This window comes from Mus pahari, chromosome 9 (genome assembly GCF_900095145.1).
Source record: "Mus pahari chromosome 9, PAHARI_EIJ_v1.1, whole genome shotgun sequence".
Classification (NCBI taxonomy): domain Eukaryota; kingdom Metazoa; phylum Chordata; class Mammalia; order Rodentia; family Muridae; genus Mus; species Mus pahari.
Window position 1 is genome coordinate 34,000,311 of NC_034598.1, and position 24,551 is coordinate 34,024,861.

Below are 24,551 nucleotides of genomic sequence, written 5' to 3' on the forward strand. Positions count from 1 at the left end.
TTGAGGTATATGTGAAAAATGTTGCTGGCTTTTCCCCCCACAGCAACCCTGTCCATCCCCAGACACAGGACTGGGAGCACACAACTACACTCACCTCACTTCTCAGACTCACCTCAGTCAAGATGCCTGAAGTTTCCCAGGTTAGGGGATCGTTCCTTTGGTTCACAGTAGTGCCTATTGCCCATCAAATGGCCTCTTCCAAACATGGATGCTGCTGTGTCAGGGTCATCATTTCCTACAAATAAGTGGAGTTGAAATTATCAAGATAGGGGGAAAGTGAGGTTGAGCTGATCCATACTTCAGAACGGAGCTAGAGAGAGCTTAAGCAAAGAGGAGGGCCTGCAGGCTTAGCGGAGACTTGAAAAACAAAGATAAGAAAAAGTGTAGTGGGTGAGGCTTAAAGGGACCTCCCGGAAGGTCAAGGAGACAGACTGACAAGAAGCACCCTATCCGTGACTTTTAACACCAGCTGGCTGAGTTCACATGTCAATTGCAACCGACCAGGTCTTGAGTGCTTTGTCATTGTGGTGGTTTGAATAAGAAATATCCCCACAGGCTCTTGTGTTCGAACATACAATCCCCAGCTGGTGATACTTTCTGGAGAGGTTATGGGAGCTTGTAGGAGGTAGAGTCTCTCTGGAGGAAGTATGTCAGTAGGGATGGGCTTCGAGACTCTATAGCCTCACCCCACTTCCGGCTCTTTCTCTCTGCTGCTTCCTGTGTGGGGACGAAATGTGATCACCCGGCTTCTAGTTCCTGCCACAATGCATGATCTGACTGTTGCATGCCTCCCCCGACTAAGGTGGACACTACCTCTCTGTGACCTTAAGCCAAAATAAACGCCCTTCTTCCTTAAGATGCTTTGTCTTCAAGTTATTTTAACACAGCAAGGGACCTCATCGGCTTAGAGCAGTGGTCCTCAACCTTCCTAAAGCTGTGACCCTTTGATACACTTCCTCATGTTGTGGTGACCCCACCCCCAAGCATAAAACTATTTTTTTTGCAACTTCATAACTAATTTTGATACTGTTATTAATCACAACGTAAATGTCTGATATACAAGATATCTGATATATGACCTCCCCCCACAAAGGGATTGTGACACACAGGTTGAGAACCACTGGATTAGAAGGTAGGAAGGGGCTAGCCTCATTCACATACATCCACAGACTTAGCTGTAGGTTTTTTCCATCTCTTTTTGGGTTTTGTTGTTGTTGTTGTTGTTGTTGTCGTCGTCGTCATCATCATTTACTACCTCCCCACCCCACCCCACCCCACAGTCTCAGTCAGGGCCAGTCACAGACTTAAAATAACTGCACCCTCCTCCGCTGCCCAGATTCAGAGGGGAGAAAGGGAAGCAGGTTCCTTTTTGCACCTTCTTCCCAGCGTACCTGACTACCCTGGCCTCTTGTCCTATCAATTCAGGGCAGCTGTCTGACTTTAGAAAAGCAACTTCTCCTCTTTCTTGTTGCAAATGTTTCCGAAAGGAAAGAAAAGGTGTGATCTTCCAGAATCAGTCCAGTGACTGGCACGACAGTAAATAAGAGGCTTTTTCCCAAAAAAGAATCAGCCACCAGAGAGAGGCAGTTCTCCCACCCCCCCAACCCCCTTTGATGCCCAAGTTCAGTAGGGATTTGATTTGGCCAAAGATAGGTTTCCAGATTCCAACCTGTATCTTCAACACCATGATTGGGACATGATCTCCTTAGGGAAAAACGTGAAAATAAGGAGCGTCAGAACATACACCACATGGGAAGTCAGAGCCAGGATGCTTTATCACAGCCCTGGCAAGTTTCTCTCCTAATCTAAGATTGATTGTAGTAGAGCTGTGAGGACAACGGGTCTCTCTCATCACAGACAAGGCACACCAAGACCAGGAGCCATGAAGGACCTGCTCTCCGGCAAGATGTGAATGGTTCTTCCTTCTCCGTTCCAGAAGGACTTTCTCTTCTTCCCAAATTCTCAAGTAGAGATACACGAGGCGACTGCAGGAGAATGAGCCCCACACAGCCTCCCTCTCTTGGTCCTCTCATTGGTAGTCTCCTAGTAGGAACCTAAAGCCCATGTCTTCAGCTACTGGGTTTGAAGGGGACACTTCCGGTCTCCGGTCTTCATTCCTGATATATGGCTCTGTTATTAATTCCCTTGCATTGGCTAAGATGCTCTGTGTGCACGTGCTTTTGTGCATGTGATCTGTTCATGTGGATGAATGCACATGTGCACACAGGACCATGTGCATATGTGTACATCCATGTGGAAGCCAGATGTTAATGTCAGAGATCTTCTTTGGTTCTCCTGCACCTTAGAGTTTTTGCTACGGTGTCCCTCACCAATGGACTCCGGAGCCAGCTATGTCTCCACATGCCCAGAGCTTGGATTATGGACACTTTTTGCTGTACTAAATTCCCTGCCTTTCCATTACTCTTCTTCTCAACAGAAACATCTAGGATGAGAGAAAGGAGGCTCAACTGGCAAAGTGTCCATCTGGAAATCACAAGGCCTTGAATCTAATCTTTGGAATCCAGCACATGCAACACACACTGAGCCGGCTCCCCCTCAAACCTGTTTTCAAACCCATTTGTCCCTCCTTGAACTTCTCATTAATTCTTGAGGAATGTGAAAGGAAAAGACCATGGAAGCCCTCTATGCCCTGCTAACCTTCACCCCTGGGGACAAGGCATAGCTAGAGAGAGCCCAGCATGGAGCTCTCTAAAATTCTGTCACCCAATTTGATAGTCATCTCTCCATAAAGATGAAATAGAATTTAAACTTTAGCTCTTTGGTCAGACTGAGTCATCTTTCAGTTACTCAGTAGCCCTGTGTAGACAATGGCTGTTGAAATGAAAAAAGGATGTTTCCATCCTGCTGGAAAGTTCTCTGGGCCACTCTCTCCCAAGTAATGAGCTCTGGGGAGGATGGGAATGTTGATCACGCCTAGGGGTGGAGTGGCTCCTGGGATACACTACTGGCCCGAAGCCCAGACATCACCTCCCAGTTGGTCCAGTGAGTTCTGGGCCAGCATCCCATCATTTGACACCCTAATTTTTTTTCCAGAAAATTTAAAATTTCATTCAGAATCTCTGATGAATACACGTACTCATGGGATTTTGAGGGGTGCCTCATTTTTTTAATTTTAATTCATTAATTTTCTTTAACACCTCAGATTTACTTTTAAAAATTATTTTTATTGATTATTTGAGAATTTTATGCCAAGTATTTTTATATTATTATTATATTTACCCCAGATTTCTTCCCTTAACTTCTCCCAGGTTCACCTCTGCCTCACTACAACCTCCAACTGTGTATCCTGTATTAAAAAAGAAAAGGTTTAACAATACACCAACATCAGTTTCCACTGTCTACATACTCCTGGGGATGGGGCCAGCCAGTGAAATGTGGTCGGCCTACCAGGAGCCACTTCCTCTAGAACAAACCCTCCCTCCATTACAAAGCCATCAACCGTGCTTAGTTCCTTAACTAGTACTAGGATCTCATGAACCCTTTCCCATTCCATGACAAGATGGTGACTGTCTTGATCCTATGGGCTTCTGCATGGAGCCACAGCTGCAGTGATTTGCTGAGGGCAGAGGTCATGGCATGGGGGAGACACTGTTCTTTTCTGATCTCCCTCTGACCTCCGGCCTTTACAATCCTTTCTCCCTCCCCTTCCCCCTTTTCTGTAATGGTCGCTGAGCCTTGGGAAGAGAGCTTAATTAATATTTTAATGAGGTAAAATGTACATAATATAAAGTGGACCATTCCCAACTTATAATTTACTAGTCCTGTGTATGTCCACGGGGTTATAGACTACTTCCACTATCTCCTCAAGGAACTGTCTCCACTCCACTTATCACAAACACTGTACATGTTAAGCGGTCACTACTCGTTCTTCATCCTTGGCCCATGCTCATCTTTAATTTCTTTCTTAGCTCTATGCCTCTACTGTGACTAGATAATCACATAAGGGGGATCACGTGATAGTTATGATTATAGATCTACCTTTTTTACTTCGCACCCTGCCTTAATGCTTCATCAATGTACAAGTGTGTTTCAGAATTTAGTTTATCTTTCATTGTAACCATGTGCCGCTGTGGGCAAGTATCGTATTTTGTTTTAAGGAAGAAATCATTTCAAAATAGCCAAGGAAGGATAGCATTTGATTTTTACTTGGTCGAATTTTCTGCCTTTCCACTACTCTTCTTGCCCCCAGAGAGGTAGGATTTGGGTGGCTCCGTTGGTACAGTGCCCATCTTGATAGCACAAAGCCTTGAATTTTATCTTCAGAATCCAACACACACACATAAATTGAGCTAGACTCAGCATATGTGTTACAGTTGTGTAGCTTGCTTCTTGTGATACTCAAAACAGTGGGAGCAAAGGATATCTCTGACACTTTTGCCTGCTCTAAGGGTCCTTTCCTCTTCTAGCCTCAATACAAGGGAAGGAGACTAGTTTTACTGCAACTTGATGTGCCATGGTTGGTTGGTATCCCTGGGAGAACTGCCCTTTTCTGACAAGAAATAAAGGAGTTGTTGGGGCAGAAGAGAGAGGTACTGGGAGGAGAGGAGGGGGTGAAACTGTGTTTGGGATGTAAAAAGAAACAAAATAAATATATTTTTTAAAGTCAGGTCTAATGGTGGTCATATAATCCCAGTTCTGAAAGATACAGGGCATCCTTGGGACTCACTGGCTCATCAGCCTTGGTAGTGAGAGACCTTGACTCAAAATAGATAGATAGATAGATAGATAGATAGATAGATAGATAGATAGATAGATAGATAGATAGATAGATAAAGAGAAGCTGAGAAACAATAGCAGAAACTGGCTTTGGTCTCTCTGCACTGGCACACACATGTGCATACGTTCACACACAATTGGAATTGTTTTTCTATTTTCTGTCTCACACCAGAAAGAATTAAAGTTCTGTCTCAGGATGTTCTCTTCTAGTGAGGAGAATCACTCCATGGCACTTGGCATGAAGGATGCCAGCGAAGGTATACGAATGCTCGGTGTTGCTGTGATTTTCTCACAACACACACACACACACACACACACACACACACACACATCTGATTTCAGACCAGACACTCTATATTTCGGTGGCACTGGGGAGGGTTAATTGCACACTCCCCAATCTTTAACATCTCTGAAGAACACAGTGTTCTATTAGGTCAGCCCCCAAAAGGTCACAGTGATGACATGATTCTTTTGTGTAGCTGTCAGGGCGGACATGGGCATGAGTGGTGGATATGACCTATTGCCTCCGGAGGCTTCCCAGATGAGCCCAGTCTCTTAGCCAAAGAGACATAATGACTCCTGCGAAGGATTCTTACTTTGAACATTGCTGGAGTACCAGATAGACACCAGATAGTTACACACACACACACACACACACACACACACACACACACACACAGGGGTCGGGTGGGGGAGTTCAGAACTTTATTATGTCTTAGGTATATTTCAAATAGATTTTAATATTGAGCTTATATACCCACCAAACATTGTCTTCCCTTGCTTCTTCAGCCACTCTTCTCCACTACTGCCCTATACTCTTTTCCTTCTAACCCTCCAAACATGTTTTAAAGGCAAATAAGCAAAAGTTGGGTGGCACATAAGTTGGGTGCACACAGGTCGGGTGACATAGGTTTGGAATCCCATAAGTATAGCCTAGGAACAGAAGGCAGGCAGCTAAGAAGAAAGCTCTCGTCACTTGCAGGGAGGACTTGGGTAACACAGGTTTGCCACAAACCAGCCAAGCTGCCTGTGTTTGTTTTGTTATGAGGGAAGAACAGAATCAGAGAAGCAGCTTCAATAATCAAATGACCTTCCCCAGCTCAGTCTAATCTCTGGGGAGTAGAACCCTGTGTTCCAAGGGCAGATGCGAGTATGACACACGGTCCACAGTGTTTTTCTTGGTGAGGGTTTGGCCTGAAATTGGGGTGCTACTGGGAGGGGGATGAATAAATAGGGTTGAAGACTCTGAGATTCGTTAGAGACAAATGGAAATATGTTGGTGTCTCAGCGTCTCCCTCCCCCACACACCATTTTATTACTGGCTTAGGGTAGAATATCATTTGGAATTTATCAACAAGCAGTCTCCTAAGCCTTTTCGTAGACCATTTTCAAATTAAGGAACAGAATCCAAGTCTCATGAGCTTGTTTTTCATTAACTTAACAGAGAAACTATACTCTCAGAATGAGAAATTGGAGCCAGGATGTGGGTTCACCGAATTCTCAGAACAGAGTGTTTTGGTGTGTGGTGTGCTGCTACAGTTAGCGTGTGGATGGTTGTTCTATGACATTCAAACTCGGTCTCATGTAAGTTGACTTTTGGTTTCATTTCCTGGGTGATTCTTGCAGCTTTATGACAATGGATTTCCAAAATATCCAAAATGTTCCTTGCCCCCTGCCATCAATAGGTACTGTCAAGTCATCCAGTGTTTTTTTTTAAAACATCTCTAATATTAAATATTTCAATGGGGGTACAACTGGATTACAGAGAGCAAAGGGAAACAGGAAGTGCCACAGTGGAAGGCTAGATATAAGAGGTGCTCTTAGACCATGTGAGATCAGCGATCGGTGGCTCAGTTTTCACGCATTGGGCACTCGGATGGAACGGTTTAGATATGTCATTATCTCATTTAATCCTCATAAGACTTTGGAGGCAAATGTTGTCTGAAAAGCTATCCCACAAATTAGAAAGGTTGACATCAGCAGAGACGTTAGGGGGTGTCACTATCAAGATTTGGATCTGATTTGCCTAAGATTACACCTACATGACCCTGTCTCAGATACATGACAAACTCTTCTCACTAGGTATTGGGGGTTGTGGTCTGTAATGCCACAGAGTGACCCCAAGGCTTCTCCAAAGGATGACCTAGCTGTCTTCTGCAAAGGGTTCCACGCCAAGTCGATGGCCAGAGCATGAAAGGACTCTAGGCAGCTGAGACAAACCTAGGACTACCTGTGCAACCAGAGCTGTGCAAGCTGCTCTGTACAGACATGAGATGTTTGATAAATAAATAACTGTGTTAGGTAGGCAGTCCTCTGGTAGTAATACCTCAGAGCCTGGAACATCTAATATTACCTTTAACCTCATGGGGATCCAAATTACCTGATAGAGACAATCTGGGGGCAGATGGGTGTGTTTGGCTCGTGGTTTCTGAGTGTTCTATTCATGGTTGCTTTCCCCCCACCCCTGTCTCCAGCTGCTGCTCTGCAGAGCATCAGGGTAGCTACCATGGGCATGCAGTGGTAGAAATGGGAAGTGTTTCACCTCCTGGTGGACAAAGGCAGAAAAGAGGGAGGGAGTGACCTGGCAATAAGAGATGCCTTCATACCTGATGATTTCATTCATCCAGGACTCATCTTCCCAGAACCTCCCAAAAGCCAGCATTGAGGAGGAAGCTTTCTGCACGTGAGCCCTTAGGGAGCATATTCAAATGCTCCACATTCAAATGGTGACATTGCTGACCAGGAGTCAGAAGTTCCCTTTACTTCTGAGTATCTGCAATAAGTAGGGGTATTAAATAGGTCCACGTCTTAGGTATCACACGGCTATATGGACGATCACCTGCGATAATTATTATTTACACATCTTCATTTTTATATGCTACACTCCAAAGAGGGTTGGCGCTAGCGAATTTTCTGGGCATTTACTAACATGCATCATTCTTAACACAACTGAGTTCGTACTTGAGATACACATCATAAAAGCCCAAAACCTCCCAACCAGTCAAAAACCCAGTACTAGATGGCACTGGAATTTATTTCTAGAGGAACTAGCATGACCACTAGATGGCACCGGAGTCTGGATTCATCTTTCTGTTTCCAGAACAATCTCTAGCAAGACAACTGTAAAACCATCATAAATTTTAGAGTCAGTTGCTTGTTTATCTGATGTGGTACAAGGCATTATGATTTTTTTTTTTTTGAGCTCCAGCGTTTCTCTTCCAATAAATGAACACAGGGCCAGCTCTGACTCTAAAGCCAACTCTTGACAAGTCTATTTTAAGATCCCTTAAAGAACTTCCTGTAAAACATTCAGGTTCCCACAATTGAAAGGATAATTGTAATCTATGTTTTTAAAACCTGCAGCAAGGCATGTGTCTAGAAAAAGCAGCAATTCAGTTGTTAACTTCCCGTGTTCATTTGGATTTCAGCTGCAGCCTGGGAAGTCACCCAATAAACACGTGGTAAGTCTGCCAATATTGCAAGGACCAGAAGGACATGAAGATACAATGACACCATGCATGGATTTGAAAATGAGCAAATGAGGAGGCACAATTGGTTTGTATGCCATGGGGAAAGCCAGTGAGTAATGTGAAGAACATAAATACAAGTGCATGTAAGGCCTTGAGAGCTGGCTCAGTGGGTCAGGAATCTGCCGCTCTTCCAGGGGACCTGAGTTCAAATACCATGCCCCATGTGAAGATCCTGCCATGGTCGTATGTGCACCTATAACCACAGTACTGTAAGGGCCAGAAGCAAGAGGATTGCTCGGGCTTGCTGGGTGTCAGCTCTGCCCCAGCTTCAGTGAGAGACCCTATCTCAAAGAGATAATGTGGAAAGTACTACATATCTACATACATATACATAATCATACATACATATACATGCATGCATATGTACATACATACACAAATGAATGTGTGTGTGTGTGTGTGTGTGTGTGTGTGTGTGTGTGTGTGTGTAAATTTAACAAGGTAGTCAGATAGTAACATTTTGGCAGTAACTAGAAAGACAAGATAGAATCAGCTATTGGAAAGACAGAATGATGAATGTCAGCTGGGGAGGGTGGAAGAGTCCAGAGATGCAGGCAGGACACATTATGAAAGGACTTGGCTTTTGTAGTTTGTCTTGGTGTGTGAGCCCCTAGGAACTGTTTTTTTTTTTTTTTTTTTTCATCAACAAGAATCACGGACCCTAGGAGTATAGCTCAGGGATAAAGGAATTGCCTAAAATGTGCAAGGCCCTGGGTTGGATCCGGAACACTGGGGACCAAATATCAATCTCACTTTTGGTTGGCGAGTAGATTTTATGTCACCCAATAACAATAGCAAGGCCGTAATACATGTATAATGAGCACATCCATAGCCCCAGCCAGGGCCTTGTTCACTGAGAGTGCTTTTCAGTTATTACTGCATTTATAGAGTTTCTCTCCGCCTTGAGGCCGTTTCTCAGACTCGAGGGCCATCAGAAAAATCTGAAGCATGGCTGCCTTCCTTCCTCACTTTGGCTTCCGATCGATCACTTCCTCTCCTCCGCAGTTCCAACTCAGGAGATTTTAGGTAGAAACCTAGAATCTGCATTTGTCCCGCCTTCCAGCTGCTGTTGCCCACACTTGGAGAGTCGGTACTGAGAGAGCCTGGGTGTAGACGCATACGAATGACAAAACCAAAACCAGCCTGGAAGGTTTGTTTTGGCTGCATTATGACCAGCTTCTGGACTTCCGAGACTACGTTCTATCACTAAGGGCAAAGATGCTAAAGCTGCGCCACTCCTGACCACGGGGCATGTCCCTCTCTTCCTTCTGAGTAGCGTCCCACTTTTCTAAAGAGAGCAATTGTGTCCATTTATGTAATAAGCCAGGCTTGGCTTACAACGAAGCAAGGAGATGCTATAGGCAGCGATTGAAGGCTACCCGTGTATCTCTACACGATGTTCAAAGAAAATATCGTCTAAACATCAACGAAAGCAAACCTCTTCCAGGAGCGTCGCTGAGGAATTAGCACATTAGACGCTTCTAGAAAACATCTCCACTCCCTTCCCATCCTAGGCGTCACCCTAAGCCTGTGCTTCCATCATGGTCCTTTGACAAAAGCTGTCAGACACTGGCCTACACTGCATGCTGCTAGTCTTCACTCAAGATCGCTTTTCCCGGGTTCTCTCTACTCTCGACCCGGCACCTTACTTTAGACTGGTGCTCAGTGTGGTGGGATTCATCACTTCACTCAAGATTCCCCAAACTTCCTCTGGCAAACACTAAAGTAACCTGGGCATTTAATTTCCAAGTTTCCTGGACCTCCCCCTTCTCCCTACTGAGCCAAAATCTTTGAGCGAGGGTGCAGGTGCCTGGTAATTTTAGCAAGTCACTAAGTGATTTTTACAAGGCAGGTTTAGAAAAGCCCTTGACTGATGATCTTTGTTTTACTATTCAATATCAATGTCATCCGTGTTTCTCTCAAAGATTTCCTTGATTCCCCTAAAGCAGTGTGGGTCTCAGCCTTCCTAAAGCTATGAACTTTTAATACAGTTTCTATATTAAATTTTAATATTAATATATTATATAGCTATATAATATTCATATAATATAATTGAAATAAAATATATAATTTTATATAATTAATATTAATATGAATAAAATTTAAAATTAAGATTAAAATTTAATGTTATATTATAAAAATATACTATATATTATATAACATTATATACTATAAATTATATTAATATATACCAAATATGTATTAATATATAATATAATATATTATTTTAATATATAATATGTATTATATGGTATAAAATAATATAGAATAGTTAATATATACTATAATGTGATAATACTATATCATACTATAATAAATTTAAATTTTAATATATTAATGTTAATATTTTATTTAATAATACTTAATATAGTTCCTGTATTATGGCTGGCAATCCCCAACCATAAAATTATTTCATTGCTACTTCACAACTGTCATTTTGCTACCATTATGAATCACAATGTAAATACCTGATATGCAAGATATCTGAGATGTGACTCCTGTCGGGGTTGGGCCCCACAGATTGAGAACTACTGCACTGAAGTTCAGCGTCTTCCCTTTGTATCTGTTGCATGTTGTGTTTCTGATATGTTCCACTGTTTTTCCATCTTTACTCAAAGGACCTTTGTTGAGAGTGTTCGTGAAAGGCAAAATTATGACGTCACTCTGAGTGTATTTTCCTGACGCTAACATGCATCAAAAAAGTAGTAGGTACTCATTAAATGTGGCTAGAACAACTTGCATTTCTTCCATTTTCTCTCTGTCTTCTGAGAGAAACTGGACGTCGCTTCTTCATCAAGGAGCAGCGTTCATGTGGCTAAGGACATTTGTCCGGTTATAGAATCTGAATATACAGCCTTGGATACGCCCTATGTTCACTTTGGTTCTTACCAACGGGAAGAATTATCAGGGCATATTTGATCGTGACATACTCGAGGGTGAACATGAGTCTTAGAGGCTTGACAGCATCAGGAGAAGGCCAGCCTTGGCCAAAAGGAGCTCAGGTGTGTCATCTTGACTCAAAACGACCACAGAGTCCTTTTCAGATGCAGTTTCTCACCAGAGCGCGTGTGACCCATGCTGGACTGCGCGCCCACGCTGGACTGTCTCGGTTCCCACAGTCGCTGTCTCTCACGGTTTGATTGAGTTGAGCTCTTTTACACACCCATCCCCCAGGCTCCAGAGAACAAATGCTAGAGTGAGAATTTCTTATCACGTGTCCAGGTGGTGGCAGCCAAGGCAGAGGTGGGAACGGAGATGGATTTTTCCCAAAGATCACCCACGGGATGCTTCTTCCCATTCCCAAACCTAATGAGCAGGGAATAAACCAGGGTCTGTGTCAACTTTGACCTCCTAGTTCTGAGGATCAGATGCTTTGACTCATTTTTGTATCCTTGTCAGGGTGGTTCTTGAACAAACGCTTGCCCTTTCTGATGCGCACTCGTTTGTGCGCATGGGGGTGGGGAAGGGGAGGAAGGAATTCTCACCAATTTGTTGACTAAAATCTAGAAGTATGAATCAAGCAGGGATCTGATCACACCGCTGTCTTAGGGTTTCTATTGCTGTGAACAAACACCATGACCAAGGCGACTCTTATAAAGGACAACATTTACTTGGGGCTGGCTTACAGGGTCAGAGGTTCAGTTCATTATCATCATGGCGGGAAGCATGGAAATATGCGGGCAGACATAGTGCTGGAGGAGCTGAGAGTTCTACAACTTGATTCAAAGGCAACCAGGAGACTCGCTTCCATAGAGGTCAAGAGGAGGGTCTCTTTGGCACTGGGTGGAGCTTGCGCACTAGGAGCCCTGAAAGTCCCGCCTACAGAGTGACACACTTCCTCCAAGGCCACACCTCCAAACAATGCCCCTTCCCGTGGGTCAAGCATTTTTAAACCGCCACAACCGTTCAATATCCATTTATTTCATTCCATCCTAAGTGCCAGACTCTGCCTGTGAGCAAGCCAAATGAAAGACGAGCAGTGTCAGACAAGACAAATGAGAAAGACCTGCCAGAGAATGGAGGTGACTCAGCCAGAATCCATCCCTGGGCTTCGGGAGTCATAATTCTCAGTCAGCAACGCCCAAGACAGGAGGCTGGGCTACGCTCAGGTTGATCCCTACATTGTTGGCTTGGTAGAGAATATTTAAGATCATCTGGTGGCATAATTTTAAAAATTCTTTTTAGCCCTGCTTTGAACAAATTCTTATTGAAAACCTGGTGGCTTTCCGTGACTTCTAGAAAATGACTAAGATGCACACACAGACGGTTTTTGGAAACCCTCAGCCTTGGGCCAATGGCTATGGTTGAAGAGACTCTAACTCCAGCATGAGGATGATCAATCTATTGCTTCCTCTCCAAGTTATAGATGAGAAGTTCTGTGAACACTGGATTATTCACCGAGGGAGACTCTGGCAAAAGGTCCTTTCTAGTCTACAGCCTTAGGTCTGCATATGTCTGCTAATTCAACCAGCGAGAGGTTGAAAATATTTTTTAATTACACTGATTTAATTATGCAGATTTTTGTCATTGTTCCCTTAATACAGTTTAACAATTATTTAGAATGTAACCTCATGACTTTGTATGTTACTCGTTGTCAAGAGACGATTTAAAATGCCGCAAAAGGGTCTGGAGAGATGGCTCAGTGGCTAGGAGAGCTTGAGGACCCGAGTTTCATTCCTGGAACCCATGTCAGAAAGTTCACAACTCCAGGTTCAGGGAATCTGTCACCCTCTTTTGGACTTTGCACGTACGTACGCACATGTGATACCTACGAACACACACACACACACACACACACACACACACACACACACACACACACATCCTTGCAGTATAAGGAATAATGTGTACAGGTTATACATAAACCCTGTACCACTGCTTATACAAGACTGCAGCATCCTCTGTTACAGATATGCATGTGCCCTGAAATCAGTCTACATGGGTACCGAGAAGTGACTGTGACTACATCCCATTCGTACAAATTCAGCATCTCTGTTCACCCAAATGCTTGAAAGCAAGAAAAGGGAGCTGTAAAACTGCACCAGTGTGCCCCCTAGTGGTTGCATTTGGTTAATTACCTGTCTCCTGTAGCATATATATATATATATATATATATATATATATATATATATATATATATATATATATATATATATATATATGCATCCTGGATCCACTGTTCACCAACACATCTGAGGCAAAGGGAGTTTTGTTGACAGATGTTTAGGCTTCTCCTGCTACCCATGGTGAGAAGGCACTCGACTTACTTGCATTATCTGACCCTGAGTCCAACTCCAGTACTGCTTAGAGGCAGGGATGACCGAAGCTGCAAAGACATGTGGTAATATGTTGAACCAAAAACTAGCATTTTCTCTTCATTCTTTTTTCTGGCAGGTTGCATATTGTTACCTGGAGTAATTTGCAACCCCTGAGAGAGGATGCTTTTACTGGTCACTTCTGACAAATTGTATTTATTCATTTAATTTTATTCTGCTATTAATAAAACTGACATTTGAAGTTGACTGTGCTTGGTAATGTAAGTCTGCCTTTACAAGCATTCAGGCGTCGCTCATGATTCTGCTTCCAGGAACCCATCTATATATATGTAGCAAATTTTGTAGCTCTGAGTAGCCTGCTGTTCTCTGTCAATCACCGTATGTATCTTTTAATTAAGTAGAAAAGAGCTCTTAAAAGCACACATAAGCCCGGGAAACTCTATTTCTGGCTGACAGCAACATCTCTGCATTTGCTAGCGAGAGCACAGATTGACAGAATAGACTAGATCAAGAAAATTGATCGTTATTCATACGCTGGATTGAGTCAATATATGTAAATCCATCCCCCAGTGCAGGCGGGCAGGGCGAAGCTTGCCTTGCAGAAACCTTCCACTTCCAGGCTGACTACTCATCCACATACCAGCCTGCTCCCTTAATGCAGCAAGATTCTAGTTCTTTTCCTCCTCGGGAAAGCTCTTTTGTATTCATAACAACTGCAGTTTGAATGTGGTTTGGAGAAGAGAAACTATTTACACGCTGCCATCTCTCGAGTCAATACAATTTGCAGTAAATACAGTTTAGGTTAGAGCCATGATATGGATGCTGTGGGAATTTCTTTGTGATTTTTACCACGGATTTTTTTTTAACTTTTTAAAATGTTCTCTGCTTTCAAGTCTGTGTCTTTAAAGTGAATGATTTCACAGAGCTGTTGTGAGGATCAAGTGAAATAATAGATTTGAAAGAGGCTTTGAAAAAATTAAAAGCATTATGCAAATAGAATTTTTTTTTGTCTCAAGGTCCTTTTACTTTAAGGGCAAAGCTTCCTAGATATTTGAAAGCCCGTTTCAATCTTGATTTAAAATAGTTAAAGATTCACAATGCCTGAAACAGATGACTTAGCTGTATGAAATACAAATTATGTATTTAGATATCCCTTAATGTCTTCTCTGAGAGGAACAGTTGTGAGCTTCACAGTATCAAACAAGAGTCATGTTTCTACTCTCAGGAGAAAGATTCAACACATGTGAATCTGTGTCTTTCAAGAGCTCTCTGAACATTGCCACCTTTGCTTTCCAGATGAAGGAACATGTGTGAGACTGAAGCCAGTAATACTTGGGGGGTTGAAAATTGTAGGAAGACTAGCTCATTTTGTATATGTTTATGTATATGTATAGTATATGTATATCTGTGTCTGTATATATACATGTGTATATATATATATATATATATATGTGTGTGTGTAGGGTGATATATATATACATATAGGGTGATATATATATATATATATATATACATGTGCACATATATATATATATATAATACATGTATATGTACATGTAATGTATATGTATATATGTAAATGTATGGAAATATGAAGTTGCTTTCTAGATATTATATGTGTGTGTGTGTGTGTGTGTGTGTGTGTGTGTGTGTATACCACTATCCAGGTGAGCCGACATTCATGATGCCACGGAAACCCTTTTGCAAACTCTGGATGCAGGAAGACACCAATTGTAGAGACTCAACAGCTCCTCAGAAGTGATCAGCATAAGTTGCTAGTTCATTTACACTCAAGCAAGTCATATCACACACACACACATGCACATGTGTACATACACGCACATGCACATGCATATGCACACACGCGCGTGCACACACACACACACACACACACACACGGTGTATTGCTCATTCTAGAGAGAGCAAATGTGTCACTCACCTACAGAAAGTGACCACAGATGGCTGAGGGACAAAGTCACCTGTTAAAGAAGTCTGTTGAGGGTCTGTCTCTTAGTTCTTGATCCTTTTTAAAAAACAAAACCAAAAAACAAAACAACAAAAAAAGGTGCTTTCCTGTCACCCCCTCTTTCCCAGGTATGGTTACTGTTTCCCGCTCTACCTGAACTGTCCCCCGTGTGGCATTCTCCTAGCCTCTACTAAACCCCAGGAGAAGGCTTCCCAGGGTCTACTGCAACCTCTTCCACTGCCCTAAAGTTGCTTTCCAGAAACTTCTGACCACCAACGCAGGAAGATGTGCTCTCACCTGTAGCCTGCATTTGTCTCTTTGTAATCCTGACTGTTGAACACTCAGTTCCTTTAGATCTCATCCTTTCCCTTGGGTGGCTTCTATCTAGACAGACAGACAGACCCCCAAGCTGTCCTCCAGGACAAACCTTTTCAATCTACCTCTGGTGTGTTTTCTTATTGTCTAGTGGCCTTAGCTCTCCAAACCCTAATTCAACCCCAAGCTCTGGGCACCCCATTCCCACAGGACAGCAACTTTGCTGAACCTTTAACCTCATACTTCAGTGAGGACACACTTACCATTGCCAGCTATTTGGTTATCCTAACATGCATGTTCTATGTGAATGGCAGGGAAGCTTGGTAATCCTCTAAGAATTGCTTTATAATGCCATTAACATGCTTCCCTGTGTCCTTCCAAATTAGATATTTCTGTGTGTGCATATGATTATGCATCTATGAATTCATGGAATTAAATGTATAATATGATTGAATCAATGGCCGTGTCCTGTCTGAGATAATTACCTCATCGTCCATCAAGAGGAGCTACTGCGTGCTATCTCCTTGTGTCACTTTGATATAACCTCCACTATCTTTGATAGTGCCCTTGTTCTGTAATATGTTATAGACTCAAAATAGAGGCTGCTCAAGTATTCAAGACTAGAATCTACTTATTGGGCATGATTGTTTCGGGTATCTTGGACACTTGTCCATGCCTTTCTAAACCTGAGAAAAACTGGAAACCAGCAGTCTTAATTCATTTTCTGTGGCAGTAACAAAATACTGTAGGGTTGGGATACTGTTCAGCAACCTCTGCCTAAGGAATGGTGCCGCCTACAATAGGCCGGGGTCCTCTCATCTCAATAATACACAGACTGTTCCCTACAGAGAGGCCCACGGGCCAACCTGATCTTGACAATTCCCCATTCAAACTCTATTGTCAGGTGACTCTAAGTTATGCCAAGTTAACAGTTAAAATTAAGCACTGCAATACATCACTAAAAAGAGCAACGATGTACATTTGGGTCATGATTCTGATAGCTGGTGCCAAACACTTTGGCAATAAGATCTGTGTAAAGATGCTGGGCAATTTCATAGCATTCAGAGAGACAAGAGGAGAATAAATCTCAGGCAAAAAAGGACAAGAACGAGGCCTTATGACAACCCACTGCTGTGAGAAACAAGCAGGGCTCTTCAAGAACTGCGGTAATCCCTTCTGAGGGTCGCATCCCCAGTAGCATTCACACCTTCTGCTAGACCTCATCTCTTTAAGTCTCACCACCCCCATAGACAGCTTTAAGCACTTCCTTCAAGCAATTGAACTTAACTTTTGAACTGTATCTAGTCGGAGCACAGGCTTCATGCAGCCATCCCATCTGACATTCCTCATTCTCTCTCTCTCTCTCTCTCTCTCTCTCTCTCTCTCTCTCTCTCTCTCTCTCTCTCTCTCTCTGTGTGTGTGTGTAGGGGGAATTTATGTGCATGCCTGTGTGAGTGCATATGTGTCTACCTGTATATAAAGGTTAAATGATGACCTTAGGGTTCATGCCTTGGGCATCACCATCCGTTGAAAGGCAGCATTCTCCAGTGCCCTAAGTCACTGATTCAGCAAGGCTGGCTGACTGTTGACCCCCAGGGATCTGTCTGTCTCACCCTCCCCATCACTGGAAGCACAAGCAAGCACCACCAGCCTTCTTCAGATTAGCTTGTTGGGTTCCAGGGATTGAACTCAGGTCTCGGTGCTCACACAGCAAGCTTTCCTGAATGAATTCTCTCCCTAGCATAATTATTTATCTATATTGCCAGATCATGTACACATTACACATTGGGTTACGTCCCTTACAGTTATTTCTTGTCTTCCATTGTACAAGGAAATTGATATTTAATTCCACCCATGCCTAAGGGAAATGTAGCTGTTAGAAAACCTTTTTTACATTCTGAGAATTTTTCTCTCACTTTCAATCTATTATAGGCTAATACTTTTGTAAAACACGAAGAAAATAAATGACTAATGGAATGATCCATGAGCTTGGATGTTCCAGTCATGTCAAGATGCCGTGTAAGTCTCAGAATGATTACTCTTATGTGCTGTTTCTTCCCACTGTGGTTTGGTAAGAAGCACATATGAGAAAGATATTGTCTGTGCCCTTAATTTGTGTGTGTGTGTGTGTGCGCGCGCGCGTGCGCACGCATGTGCTTCTACATGCACACACACACACACATGTGCTTCTACATGCACTCAATGTTCATGGAGGCCATTAGAGAGCATCAAAGCTCCTAGACCTGAAGTCACAGGCAGTGGTCAGGTACCCAAGCTGGGTGCTGGGAACTAAATTCCCTCTGCCAGACCAGCAAGTGCTCTTAAGCACTGACCCATCTCCCCAGCATCTTTCTCTATGTTCGTGCATGTTGGCATCAATCGACAACAGGCTATTTGTTATTAACAGTCAGTTTGGCTGAACAAGAGATTTGATGCTCACATTTTATTTCCATAGCTATTTAAAAATACTAATAAAATATTCTTTGATCACACAAGTGCTGCTGTTGAAAGTTTTGCTGGCTGTCTCACTTTTTTCTGTGGGCCTTTTCACCAGTCAGTCTGAATGATGCTTTCTTTAAAAGAAATTTTGTGTGTGTGTGTGTGTGTGTGTGTGTGTGTGTGTGTGTGTGTAATTCAGCTGAGACTTGAGAATTGGTTCTGTAGTTGAGAGCATTCGTTGCTCTTAAAGAAGTTGTGGGTTAAGTTACCAGCACACATATCACAACTCACACCTATCTGTAAGTCTAGTTCCAGGGGATCCAGCATCCTCTTCTGGCTTCTGAGAGCACTGGGCACACTTGTGGTACACAGAAACTCACACAGGGAAACACACATACACATTAGATAGATAGATAGATAGATAGATAGATAGATAGATAGATAGATAGATGAATATGTGAATGTATATATGTAAGATAGATAATGTAGGAATATATGAATGTATGTATGATAGATAGATGTATGAATATGTGATTGTATCTATGTATGTATGTATGTATGATAGATAGATAGATAGATAGATAGATAGATAGATAGATAGATAGATGAATGTATATATGTATGTATGAATGAGTATATGGATGGATGGGTAGGTAGATGGATAGAAAGATAGATGTAGATATAGATAGATAGATAGATGAATGTATTTATGACAGATAGATGTAGATGTAGATAGATGTATGAATGTATGTATGTATGACAGACAGACAGACAGATCGATGATTTTAAAGAAACAATGGCTTTGACCCTTATAGGTTAATTTTCTAGACCTTGTGATAGGTACTTTCAATTTTTTTTCATTTTAGGAGCATTTTCAAATGGTGACATATCCAGTAACTAACAGAAATTACTAATTTTTTGTGCTTTGGAGACTTTTAACAATTTGATGAAACTACCAGCCCCCATCTCAGAATACTTTAAGATGCACAAGATTGAATGCATGCAATTTCAAAGGAAGCAAGTTATAACGATATGAAATCATAACAATAATTTAAGTTTATGATACAACAGCAATCCACTTCTTTTCCCTGTATATTTTCATTGTAATTCACTATTAAAATATTAATATAGTGTGGGCTTTGAATAATATGATCTAAATATAGTCAAGTGTAAGCCTACAAAGTGATGAATGCAATTGGATTAAATATATTTTTGAAAACTATAATTTGATGCTGGGTGACTATGTGTGTATGTGTGTGTGTGTGTGTGTGTGTGTGTGTGTGTGTGTGTGTGCATGTGTGTGCATGCTCATTGCGCATGTAAGTGTGTGTGCATGTTTACAGGAGTGGGATGCATGTGCCTGTGCTTGCGTGTGCCTGTATATGGCAACTCATTATGTCTGGAGGTCAGCTCAAGGTGTCATTGTACAGAAGTCATGAGCGCTATTCTTTATGATGGTGTCTCTCTCTCACTGGCTTCGACCTCATCAGGCAGGCTCGGCTTGCTGACCAATGAGACTCAGGAGCCGTCTCTTCCTACAGTGCTACAACTGTAGTGTAAGACATTGTGGCCTGGAAATTGAACCCCAGCCCTCATGCTTGCATAGCAAGTACTTTTTGATCGAACCATCCCCAGCTCTGTATGACCATTTTTGAATCCGATAATCTGACAGGTTGTTTAAGCCTACAGTGTTTAAGTCACATTATTTCAAAATATTCATGATCATTCTGCTGTGTCCCCTCGGGGACTGGGAAATTAAGCTCTGAAATTTAGTCATTGTCATGCATATGAATATGAAATACGAATTAATGAAAACCCATTGGAAATGTGAGCCAGGGGCTCCTTCAGTATTATCCCCGTCAGGCACAGTGGTGTGGGGTAAATTGTCACAAATCTGCTTTAGCTTGCTAGTAATTTTCTTCTCAGGAGTCCCCAGGTGCAGAGCAGGCACAGTGAGGCAGAGTCAGGTTTCACACAACTGCATTTGCTCCTACCACGACTAATCCAGGTTTTCTACAGAGTCCTTGGGATCCTTCAGGAGCTAGACCCAAGCTAATAAACTCAACATATGCATATTTTTACACTCGAGCACATAGATGGGTTTGCTTCATTTTGCAGACAAAAATGTGGTCACAAGGTAGACTGTTCTTGGCCAATAGTCACTTTCTCTGCAACCCATCTCTACATCTGTCTCACAAATCCATCACTTTCTCAAAACCCTGCCTAAGTCATGCTCTTGAGGTCTCTGAAACTAAAACCAGGCTTTGAAAACTGGGTCTCCTAAAAATGAACATTCCCTAAATGATAATGTGTATACTTTGATTTAAAAAAAAAAAAGATGTGTAATGGTATGTGCTTGGCAAACATGGGATAAAATAAATATCTGATAGATTTCTATTGTGGGGTATGTGTATGTGTGTTGTTTATATCAAATTTCTCAAAGTCTTTAATGTGCAAATTTAAATACTCACTGTGCTTCAACCAGAAACATTGGAGTCTGTGTGTTGAAAATATTGACTGGAACCTTTTTTTGTTGTTGTTCAAGAAGAAAAATTAGCACCATAAAAGCCAGGTGATACAAATCTCCGAAGTATACCTATCAATTTTTTATATTCATAAAAGTTTGTTTTGTGGCCTGTACTGTGAATGATTTTAGAGATGTTTTCACAGATCGCTTAAAAAGAATCAATGTTCCTCATCCATTTGTGGAATTTCCTGCCAGAGCTGACTGATCTATGACATCATTCATCTCTAAAGCCTCTTGGTTGATTTTTAGTTCGGGTGACTCATGTAAAGATGACAGTGAGGTACTGAAGTCTCTTGTCATTCTTTTATCAACCTTACATCTTCTAGTGTTTACTTTATATAACTGGGAACTCCAACCTAAGGGCATAGATGAAATTGTCACACCTTCTAGGTGAATTTTGCCCTTCACTAGGAAGTAGTGGCTTTCCGGTGGCAGAGAGTGTACTGCTAGGGCACCAGTTGGCTGTGACAGGTCTAAGGAGAGCAAGATGTCAGTAAGGCTGCGAGGGGCAATGTGAAACAGGAGAAGATGAAGTGAGGAAGGAATATGGACGAAAGCATATCCTTAGAGGTCGGAGGGGTAGCAGAGAAATGCAGGCTATCCATAAAGGCTTTGCTGGCGGAAGACGAGCTAGAACTCACCAACCAAAATACAATAGTGTAGCAAAGTTTTAAAAATTAAAATTAAAAATTTGAAAATGTAACTAAGTGGAAGGATGTCAATCAGCATATTTTTCCTCGTTGGTGTGACGCTGTTCCTCTCTCCTTGGATTGTCTGTGTCATCCATCAGCACTGGGCAAGACTGCTGGCCTCGGTAATTCTAACAAGTTAAGCTTCCTTCTAGGTGAGGCTATGATGGATGGAAGTGCGCTTCTTGGTCTGAGCATGCCCAATCCCATCGCCTGCCAATTACATGACCATCCTAGTGTATGGGGGATCATTTCTAAGCACAGAGTTTTGTGTGGATGAGGTTCTGGGGTGTGGACGACCCACCTTTCCATCTTTCCCTCCTGTACACTTTCCATTTTCTCATGCAGTAGCCCAGGCTAGGCTAGGGGTAGAGGTGCCTTCCTGGCCATTCACTGCCTACTTGTCCCAGTGTCAGGCTTTCATCCATACTCCTGACTCTATCTCCACAGGCTGCGCCAGTCTGGTCCTTTCTCCTCTATCCAGCTTCCACATTGGTCCAACCTCTGCTCCTGTTTTCAGTCTGGACCCTTTCTTTGAATCGAGGGACAGCAGTGTGTGATGGGAATGCTTCCCTGGCCATGTCACCAGCCTCAGGCTGTGTGCGAGAAGAATGCTGTGGCTGGATGCTTCTAGGCAGAGCTATTCCTACTCTGGCTTTATTTCCATTTTCTTCAGTTCTTTCTCTTAGAAGAATGGGATCTATAATTAATTTATTCCAATGAATTTCATCTGCTTTTAAACACATGTGGCTCTTAATCCATCATCGTGCCTAGAAGTCCTTTACAGCTTTTATATATATACATGTATATATATTAGTTTATCTTGAAAATATAGAAAAGCTAAGGAAAGATTTAAAACTATATACGCTCTCTGGATATAACCAATATTTGCTTTCTTTTCATTTCCTCTCAGATCTTATGTTTAAATATTTTATTTAGTTGTGGTGATACAGAATGTTAAAAAATTTAAATGTCAAGTTCAAACCTATTTTCAAATTTATAAATTTTATACCATAAATAAAACATGCTACTAATGCTTTATTGTGATGTGTTTAGTCAAGTGATATTTTACATATTGCCAGCTCTTGCAATCACCGTGTTCTTATGCATACCTCGGGGGGCTCCATGCTGTCTGCAGAAGCCAATGCTGAAGGGCCAACCAACACATTCCATTGCCTTTCTCCAGTGTCAAGTCCCCTTCCATCCTCAGACGTGATGACTACTGCCTGTACTGTTTCCTTCAGTGTCTACTACTGCTTGATGTTTGAAACCATAAGAAAAACAAGGGTTGATTGGTGCTTAAGCCAACAAAATTGGAATCGTTATATAGGCAGTCTTCACTCACTTTCATTTTTCCCTTTCAGTATTTCCTCCATAACGTTAGATGTAGCCCACAGTCAGATATGGTTAAGAACAGTCCATCATCGGCGGTTAATGGTTGTCTTACAGTTTTCCTGTTGCTGGATGCTGTGTGTGTATGTGTTTGGTCATTATGAGCAATGCTGCAGTTACTGGAAGTAGAGGTCATAGCCATGCCCACTGTGAGATCTGATGAATGTCACCATGTTCATTTCGAAAAAAGCTGTATTCCACATATCTTCACCCACAAGATGTGAGATGACCCTTATAGGCAGAGCCGAACTCAAATTCTTCTCCCCTCTTACAGATCTGAAAAACATATCATGGTGGTCTTATTTTGAATATCTATGAAAGTAGAAATGAAGTCATTTTTATCTTTAATTTGAGAGTCCAGTCTTGCTTCTGTGATGTGCCCACTGGCATCGCCCGAATATCTGGTATTTTAAAATACCCATTGTCTTCTTAATAAAGTAATACGTATTCAAGTGTGGAATAAAACCTACATTTCTAGGAAAAAGACTGACCTAAAATCTCACCGCTTCCTGGTTAAATAACATTAACACCTACCTGTGTTTTCTTCATAATGCTTCAATTTATAGTGTTGCTTTATTCAGTTAAAGGAAGAGGAATCTGTGAAGAGATGTTCAGTGACAGAATTCTCCAGTGGACTGGTTGTGACCTTTCCACATTAAATCTCAATGATCACAGTTATCTGAGACACAGACCCACTGCTGCTCAACGCTTTGCCACCAATGATAGCTAGAATATAGTTCTTTGAAACTTGTTATGTAGCCCAAAAGCAAGACCCTAGTTAAATCCCCTTTGTTTGTTTGTTTGTTTGTTTTCTGTCTACCAGAAAACACAGAGGGCCACACAGGCAGATTCTGTGAGAACTGGAAACAGCCACAAGACCCTTTAGGGCTTTGAATTACAATATTCAATTGATTATTGACATAAGGAGACTTAACAGGTACAGAGCCTAGGATCCCTCCCTTTGATTCTTGTGTTTTATTTCTTGGGTGTTTCTAGATCATTTCACATCCTACTTAAATAACAAAGAGGTTGCATTGGTAAGAAGTTTCCAAGTCTCAGAACAATGAGGAAGAACTTTCTAGTACTCTCACACGTGAAATAAGATCTGTTTTGGTTTTGCTTTTTACATCTTGGGTTACAACTTTCTACCCCCCAAATAAAGATTTTCCTTAAATTGTTGTGTTTGCTCTTACAGAAGGGTGACTGTTTTTTTTTATTAATTTTTTTATTAATCATTGCATTTGTTTATATCTCAAATGATATCCCCTTTCCCGGCTACCCCTCCACAACCCTCCCCTCCCATCCCATCAGTCCTATCCCCTCTCCCCTTTGCCTCTATGAGGGTGCTGCCCCACATACCCACCTGCTCCTGCCCCAACTGCGCCAGCATCCCGATGATCGATCTTTCCAAGGCGATATCTTTCCTTCTGCACTGGTAAAGGCAGGGTTTGATTCCATTCTTCTAATTCAAACATTTTGACCAGTCGTGTTCAAGTAGGTGTCTCTGCTCAGGTCGGCAGCAAATGATGAATCCTCTGCTCTGGGTACTTACGGTTTCGTGTGGCTCGGGGACACAGCCCTTTCCTTAGTGATCTGCTTTGATTATCATTTCTCTACAGTTGCTGTGGTCTCCTCCTCTGAAACATGGGAATCGCCAGGGTCCCTCTCCACCTTCTGCCC